The following is an 8,472-nucleotide window of genomic DNA, read 5'->3' as shown; positions in this document are numbered from 1 at the left end:
AAATAAAAATCTAAAAAAAAAAGAAATTAAAAATGTACTAGTTGTATGTATTGCCCTCAACCCGTTCACTATTACAGAATTGCAGTGGTGAAAATACAGTGATATTTCCCCTCTCATTATTCAGGGAAGAGTCTGCTTTACATACACATACTGACCAAGAAATTCACAAAGGTTGAGAGGTAACTAAGTACGTCCTCTCAGCTATACACAGAGAAAAATCAGGTAGTATGCATGGATGGTGAGAGAATGACATAATTTCATTAGTATATGCTTAGAGAAATATGATTTTAAGAATGGAATTTCTGTGAACACTGCTCTTCATTTTATCTGAGACCCATTTTAAACTTTGTTCTAGAAATGTCTGGTGACTCTGTAGGATAGAATGGGTGGGGATGGTGTTTTAAATCAAGAGTGGGACCTCTATTTATTCTCAATCTGTTTTTCTTTCCCCTCTTCACCCTGAAGTTTGGCTAGAGATTCTATTTGGGGGGGTGGCAGGTCATCCCCCCTCATGTCGTTTATTTTCAATTAAAAAAGACTGAGAATGTGTGAGACTGGGGTTCAACTTTTGAAACAAAGCGTTTACTCTCCCATGCCCCCCTTGTCTGTGAAGACAGGCCCATGTTGACACTAGAAGTTGGGCTCAGTGCAGCTGCATTGNTTTTTTTTTTTTTTTTTTTTTTTTTCTATGATGACACCGTCGCCATGGTGACTTGAGCCACACCTCTGCTGTCCTTTCCAGCTGGGACTCTTTGAGCTGACCCATTCCTGAGGAGAGGTGTTTGCTCTGCTGCTCCAACTCAGAATGGGAAATTGCTGTGGTTCCTGCTGTGGTTCCTGCTGTGATGGTATGTTCCTAATGATCTTCTGAATGCTGTTTCTAGGACTCAGTTCACTCTTTCTCAAACTATTTTTCTCATCCTTGAAAATTCCCTCTCTCCCAATTTCATCTACATATGTTTTATAGTTTTGTTTTATCCCTTGATTTCTACTGTTGGTGGTTCTACTGAGCTAGAAGCCTTGCTCTTTGTCCTCCATGGAGAAAAATGGACTACTTCCTATGTTATCTTGCACCCCTCACTTGTCACCCCTAGGTTCTCAAGGGGGGGAAATACGGCAGTGTCTATGTTCGTTTAAGTTTTTTTAAGCATCCTAAATTCTATATTCACATTAAGCATTTTTGAAATTTCGAGTGAACCCAGAAAGGTGGATATGGAGGACATTTATCATTGTTTTCTCAGTTTCTTCGAAGTCTGCCCTGTACCGTTAATCCCCAAAGGGGTATGGATTTCAGGACTTTGGGGACATGTGGTTTCATTCCTATCAATTGTTGCCCCAAAGAGATCCTCAGAATATGAGAGTCTACTTTTCAATTTATGACCCCCAAACACACATTTCCATTTCTAAGAACTTTGGGTGTTATCCAAAATGATATTTTCTATTTTTTTAAAATGACTGAGCCACCCAGGCGCCCCCAAAATGACATTTTCTAGAGATTTCAATGATATGCTACCACCCATCCCATTCAACGCCCCAGATGTAAATATGGCGACAATAGCATGACCTTTTTTTTCTTGGTGATGCAATGAATAGCCGAAGGCAGATGCCTAATGACTGAGCCACCCAGGCGCCCCCAAAATGACATTTTCTAGAGATTTCAATGATATGCTACCACCCATCCCATTCAACGCCCCAGATGTAAATATGGCGACAATAGCATGACCTTTTTTTTCTTGGTGATGCAATGAATAGCCGGCCTTTAATGTCTGGTGAAAATGGGTAACTGGTAAATGGATCGAGTTAATGAGTGATTGATAACCAAGTACACAGATTATTAGTGATGCACAAAGAAAAATAGGTGATGTAGACACAAGAGCAGAGACACACACTTTATAGATATAAGTGTATATGTATATATACACGATTGCATACGTTTGCACATAGGATTGTAACTTGAAAACAGAACCTGTCTACATTAAAGTGGTTTTGATGTGATGTGTTTTTAGTTCTCCTGAACTTTCATCCAGATCTCTTCCCAAAAGCTAAGCTATGTCTTTTTTTTCCTATGAGTTGACAAGGATCTCAGGAACTCCTAGCTTGTTTGGAGGCACTTCTATTTGTGTGAGGAAGAAATAATGCAAGATGGCATTGTGTCACATGTTTGAAAACACAAGGCTTTGTAACAGTGACCCTCCCATCCTTTACACTGGGATTCATCTCATTTGATCTGCTGACCTTAAGACAGGCAACTGGAACATCCTAGAGAAGAGCCATGGATATTTGTGGACAAGGGCCCCAGAGAGTGGACTCAGGGACACAGCAATAGGTTTGCTCCTTTGCTTTTTTTTGTTGTTGTTGTTGTTTGCCTGTGATTCTGTCCAAAGGAAATCATGTTGGGGTAAAATGCTTGCATTTAGGCAAAGCAGCTGTGTGTCACAGAGCAATGGTCTGGGAACTCAGACTCCCAGATTTGAATCCAGCTCTGGAACTTGTGAAATTGTGAGATCTCAGACAAGATCTAGACCCCCTAATTCACCTTTCTAACCATGTGACAGGTGTTCATTCATTCAATGCTCATCACACACTTAAGCGATGATTTGTTTCCTCTCCCTATTCCTCAGGTGGACGAACGGAGGCACAGAGATGAATGTGACCAGGTTCATGAACTCCTCTAAGTAAAGGAGCCAGGAGGTGAACCCAGGCCTGCAGACCAGTGCTCGTGCTCTAACTACTGAACCGAACTGAACTTATGACTCAGCCATGGGATCAGTAGTTACTGTGCAAAGAAGATCTAGCATCGGCGTGGATGTCAGGAATTCCCTGAGCCAAGGGGAATCCCAAACACTGTTTGTCATTATGAGGTCAGCTTGGTGGTCACATAACCCGGGGAAGGTCTTGAGCCATAGAAATCCAGATCTTGCCATAGTCATTCATCAGAAAAGGACATAGGAAGCCTGGTCCATTTGAAGCCATGCTTGTGATCAGTTCAAAGATTCTGAGGGTTTGGAGGCACCATGTAGGACAAGCCAGTCAAACTCTGTTTGAATGCTGGGCTACTACTCAGCACCTGACCTCAATCTGGTCAGAATGGAGGAGACCCTTTCATGGTATTTGATGGCATTGCCATTATGAGTAAACCCTAGTCATGCCGAAATCCTGTGAGCATAGGGACACTCCTGGGACAAGGAAAAATAAGACTCAAAGAATCAGTTCATGATTAACATTCTGTCCAGAGCTGGTCAGTGCCTGGCCAATCAGTTCATGGCATGGTCACTCTTCAGGGCATGGCACAAATAGAACAAGAATAGGGAGCATGCTGGGCGGTGCCTGGCTGGCTCCGCCAGAGGAGCATTTGACTCTTGATCTCAGGGTCATGATTTCAGTTCCCATGTTGGGCATGGGCCTAGTTTAAAAACAGAGAGAAAAGAATCGGGGACATAGTGTTGTAGATTTGATAACATTATCCCCATGAGCCCTAAAAAAATGCTTGGATGCCATGAACTACAGACTTTAGGGACAGTGACCAAAAAGAACTCAAACACTCATAACAGCCTGCTGTCCCTCATACTTGTTTTGACGCGCTTGTCCAGCTGGGCCAGGGAGTGTCCATGCTCCAGTGGGGGCCTTTGCTCCTTCCAGAGCTCTCCCATTGTTGGCTAGTAAGTGCAAGCATGGAGAGAGGCCATGCTTCATGACTATATACACATAGCCTTGCAAAGCAAGACTAGAAGTCAAACAGCAGCAAATGAATAATGGTGCTTGGTTTTCAATGATAGAACTTCATGATTGACAAATCGTCAATTGGTGAGCTTCCTCACAACGGATGTGAGATGAAATGTAACAGAAAGTCGTGCTTAGATCTGAATCTAAGTCTCTCAATAAAGGGTTGCTTATTATCACGTGCAAAATAGTATACAGCAGATAATAGATTTAAATGCAAAAGCAGGTCGGGGTGATCCTTACGGAGAGTCATGACGGGGGAGCTTCTCCAGGGTGTGGGTATGGAAGGGTCCCTCTCTATGCGTCCTTTGTATATTCCCTGATTTTTTAAAAAAATATTTTATTTGAGAGAGAATGAGAGCAGAAGCGGTGAGTAAGGGGGATGTGGGGAGGAGAAGAGGGACTAGCAGGCACCGAGCTGAGTGCAGAAACAGAGGCCTGGCTGGATCCCAGGACCCTGAGATCATGACCTGAGCCAGGTCAGATACGTGACCCACTGAGCCACACATGGGCCCCTGAGGGTTCCCTCTCAAAGGAGGTGGGGCTTGGTCCCCTGCCACTACAGGGTCTAGAGAAGGGTAAGGAGTCCATAAAGACTGGATCTGGGGGAGAAAGGAAGGAACAGGGAAGGTGCCCATTCAGAGCCAGTGCAGTCTCAATTCACTCTTAGCCAGGCCTTAGCCCAGGCAGTTTGGAGACTTACTTAGATCAATACCAGTGAGATACTAGAGGTCATAGGCTTGATTTATTAAACCAGCAAAGCACTAGCCCAGGTGGCCATTTTCCCAGTTAATTCACAGGAACTGCTCAGCCAGGGTTGGTCAGTTGAAGGGAAGCTAATTCTTGGTAGAGCTCTCATGTGGCAATTAGTTTGGAAAGTCCTGGGTTCTGAACCAGCTTGGGAGCCCCGCAGACCACTGGTCCCTGAGGGTGCTCAACTGGACCCGGGGAAGGCTCCACGTCAGACAGCTATTAGGGTGAATGCTGTGGGAGGATGGCCACAGTTGGGCTTCCCCTGGCCCTTCAGAGGGGCTTGTCAAGGGGCATCTGCACTGTGTTCTGGGTCAGGGGTTGAAACCTAGATGTGCAAAGGTGAGCTAGGATTTGGACTTTGGTGTTGGCTCAGGCACCTCCCCCAGGGCATCCATTGTCTCCCATAGAGAACTCGGGGCTGGAGGATATGAGAAGGAGATGAGGGGGTCCTGATTCAGGGATGCAGGGCTTGATCTCAGATGTCTGGGCAGGTGTCAGGTGTTCCGGGACCTCTCACCCCAAGGAACCAACTCCATTCCTCTCCAGGCTCCCCCACTCAACATTAAGTTGTCTCTATAGCTTGGCTTTGGTAAATAGTGTTGCTGAATATGGGCAGATATTTCTCTGAAATCTAGACTTGAATTCAAATGGATTTCTTATCCAAGAGTGGGATTGCTGGGTGTAATGAGAGTTCTTTTGTGAGTTTTTGTTGAATTCCAGTATTGTGTTTTCATAGTGACTGCATCAGTTTACATTCTCTGTTTGGTATTTGAAGGCTATATGAACCCTAAGACCTTCCTTAAGCCCTCTCTGACTCAGGTGGCTATGCTAGGCAAATGATGAAACATGGGATCAAAAGTTTGAAATCTGATAAACTTATCACTCCTTTTTCTATGGTCTTCTGTTAGCAAGATGTCAACAGCTCTTTCTGTTGTCATGCATTTCCCATGGTCTCTGAGAAATCAAAAAACAAAAGTGAAAAAAAATCCATATTTTCTCTAGGTTTCAGGAAGCTGGCCAGGAGATTAAAGCCAAAGGTTCACCCCACTTCTGACAGTGTTGAAGGTCCCGTGGAAATTCATTCATTAAATTGATTCAAGAATAATTATTCTAGGGGCACCTGGGTGGTGTCCAACTCTTGATTTTGGCCCAGGTCATGATGTCAGGGTCATGAGATTGAGCCCCGTGTTGGGCTCCATGCTGGGTATGGAGCCTGCTTCAGATTCTCTCTCCCTTTCCCTATGACCCTCCCCTGCTCACACTCTCCCTTTGTCTCTAAAAGAAAAAAAAGAAGAATCATTACATTAGTTTTCAGTGTCCCATACTTAAGACAAAAATAACAAGCCATATTATTTTTGTTTCACCTGTGAAATTTTTTTTTAAGATTTTATTTATTTATGTGACAGAGAGAGACAGCCAGAGAGAGAGGGAACACAGCAGGGGAGTGGGAGAGGATGAAGCAGGATCCCAGCGGAGGAGCTTAATGTGGGACTTGATCCCGGATTGCCGGGGTCACGCACTGAGCTGAAGGCAGACACCAAATGACTGCGCTACCCATGTGCCCCTCACATGTGAGAATTTTAATTTAGCTGGTCACTCATTAGTTTATAACCACAGTAGTCAAATGGCATTTGCAACTCAAGTCTGTTCACATTTCACAGTATGTATAGTGAAGCTAACGAGTGGATATTAGTCTGTTATTAAATATTAGAAAAAATAGATCTTTTATTATTTTTAATGAAAAGATGTTATTACTTCAAATAGGCTTAGATTAAGATAGTAATTGAGCAGATAATATAAAAAGTTTCCCTATCACCCTTATCCCTTGGCGCACAATTTCCACAATCCTTCAAAGCTTCATCAGTGTGGAACTCATGTCATGAATAACAAACCAGTGTAGCGATATTAATACTCATGGAAGGCCAGCATTGCTAGGAAGGTCTGCTCTGTGTTGTGCAGGAGTATGGGTTTTGACAAATGCGTAAATTCGTGTATCCACCATGTACAGAGTAACTTCACTGCCTTGAAAGTCCTGTGTTTAACCTATTCATGCCTTTGCACTTTCTCTAGAAATCTTGACAACCGTTGACCTTTTGTCATCTCTATAGCTTTCCTTTCTCCAGAATGTCATCTAGTTGGAACCGTAAAGCTTGTTGCTTTTCCAGGCTGACTTCTTTCACTTTTATCTATACAGTTCACATTCGTCGATGTCTTTTTGTGACTTGATAGCTCAATTATTTTTTTAATCTCCTTTTTATTATTGTTTGTGAGAGAGAGTGAAAGTGTGTGGGGAGGGGCAGAGGAAGAGGGAGAGAGAATCTTCAACAGCCTCCACGCTCAGCAGGGAACCAGTCTGACATGGGGTGGGATATCATGCCCCTGAGATCATGACCTGAGCCAAAATCAAGATTGGATGCTTAACTGAGTGAGCCAGTTATGTGCTCCGGTAGCTCAGCTATTTTTATTACCGAATTGTATTGCGTTGTAAGGGTGTATTGCCGGTTGTTTCTCCGTTCACCTAGTGTAGGACAGCTTAGTCGCCTCTAGATTTGGTGTTCATAATCAAGCCGATAGAAGCACTCCTGGGCCAGTTTCCATGTGGACACAGTTTTCAACTCAACTGGCTAAATACCTAGAAGTGAGATGGCTGGATGACACAGCAAGACTGTGTTTTGCTTTGTAAGATTTGATAGAACTCACAGGTCAAACCATCTGGGGCCGGCTCTTCCTTTCTGGGAAATGTATTTACTATTGGTTAAATGTCTTGATACACGCCTGTTCAGATCATCTATTTCCTTTCAGTGGGTTTTGGTAGTTTTGTGACTTGAAGAAATTGGCCTCTTTCCTTTCAGGAATCCTAGAATTTTTCCATGTATTCCCTTAGAATCCTTTCAGCGTGACATCTCCTCTTTCATCTGATATTAATGTGTGTCTTCCCTCTTTCTTCATGGTTAGTCAGGCTAGAGCTTTATCCATTTTACTGATGTTTACAAAGAACCAGCTTTTGTCATAGTTTGGTTGACTTTGTCTGAGAGTTTTTTGTGTTCCATTTCATTGGTATCTGCAATTATATTACTTTTTTTCCTTACTTGCTTTATATGACATGACTCTTTTTCGCCTTGTTTTCTAAGGAGGAAGCCTATTCACTTTGAATCTTTCTTACTTTCCAACATGATGACATTCAGTAGTATAAATTCACCCAAGCACTGCCTTTGCATACATTTTTGTCAACGTGCATTTTCATTTCGTTTAGATCAAAATCTTTTCAAGCTTCTCTTGAAACTTCCTCTTTGACCATTTTTCTTGCTGTGGTTGAGCTCTAGCTTAATTTCATAGAGGTCTGAGAGCAGCTGTTGTATTGCTTCTACTCTTTGAAATGTGTTGGGGTGTGTTTTAGGGCCCAGCATGGGGTCTCTTGCTGAATGTTCCAGGTGAGCTGGAGAAACAGTATATTCTGCTAGAGAGTCTGTGCTCCAGGAAACCTGGATTCCCTGTGTTCCCTTTCCTGTCTCCTCAGGGCCATGGTTTGTCCTGTGTCCTCCCTTCTCCATGGATCCCAGAGAGTGGTCGATTTTTCAGTGTCTTCAGGCTTTTTCTTGTTCGTAGAGTGGTCAGTGATTTCCATGATCCTTGCATGTGGAGCCCTCTACTTTGTCTTCATGTGCCTTCCATCTCCCTTCTCCTGAAATGTGTCTTGACTTCAAGATATTTGGGCACACGCTGCTTCCATTCATATAACCAGGTCTCCAAAAACAGCAGAGAAGCCTGTGTCTAGATGTCAGCTTACGTAACAAAACACACGTTTTCTTTGACATTCCATCTCTTACATTGGCTGTTATCCTAAGTTAGAGGTTTACAGAAATATCAGCCATATGCTTTCACTCAACGTGTTACCCTCCCAGAGGTATGGACTAGTGAAAATAGAGAATATATATGTTTTTACATATATCCATTGAGCATCCAGCCTTTCAAAACACACAATGACAGACCAGGAAACCC

General features: G+C 43.2%; 1 long non-coding RNA gene across 1 annotated transcript; it reads left to right on the top strand.

Moving 5' to 3' along the window:
* Positions 1 to 713: 713 nt before the first annotated feature.
* On the top strand, positions 714 to 3,894 carry LOC117797848. Its single transcript, XR_004622714.1, has 3 exons — positions 714 to 848; positions 2,071 to 2,326; positions 2,622 to 3,894. It is a non-coding gene; the product is annotated as an uncharacterized LOC117797848 (long non-coding RNA).
* Positions 3,895 to 8,472: the final 4,578 nt, after the last annotated feature.

This window comes from Ailuropoda melanoleuca, unplaced genomic scaffold (genome assembly GCF_002007445.2).
Source record: "Ailuropoda melanoleuca isolate Jingjing unplaced genomic scaffold, ASM200744v2 unplaced-scaffold1571, whole genome shotgun sequence".
In the NCBI taxonomy this organism is placed as follows: Eukaryota; Metazoa; Chordata; class Mammalia; order Carnivora; family Ursidae; genus Ailuropoda; species Ailuropoda melanoleuca.
Note: the sequence above shows the minus strand (reverse complement) of the source record. Positions and strands in the feature narration are given on the sequence as shown.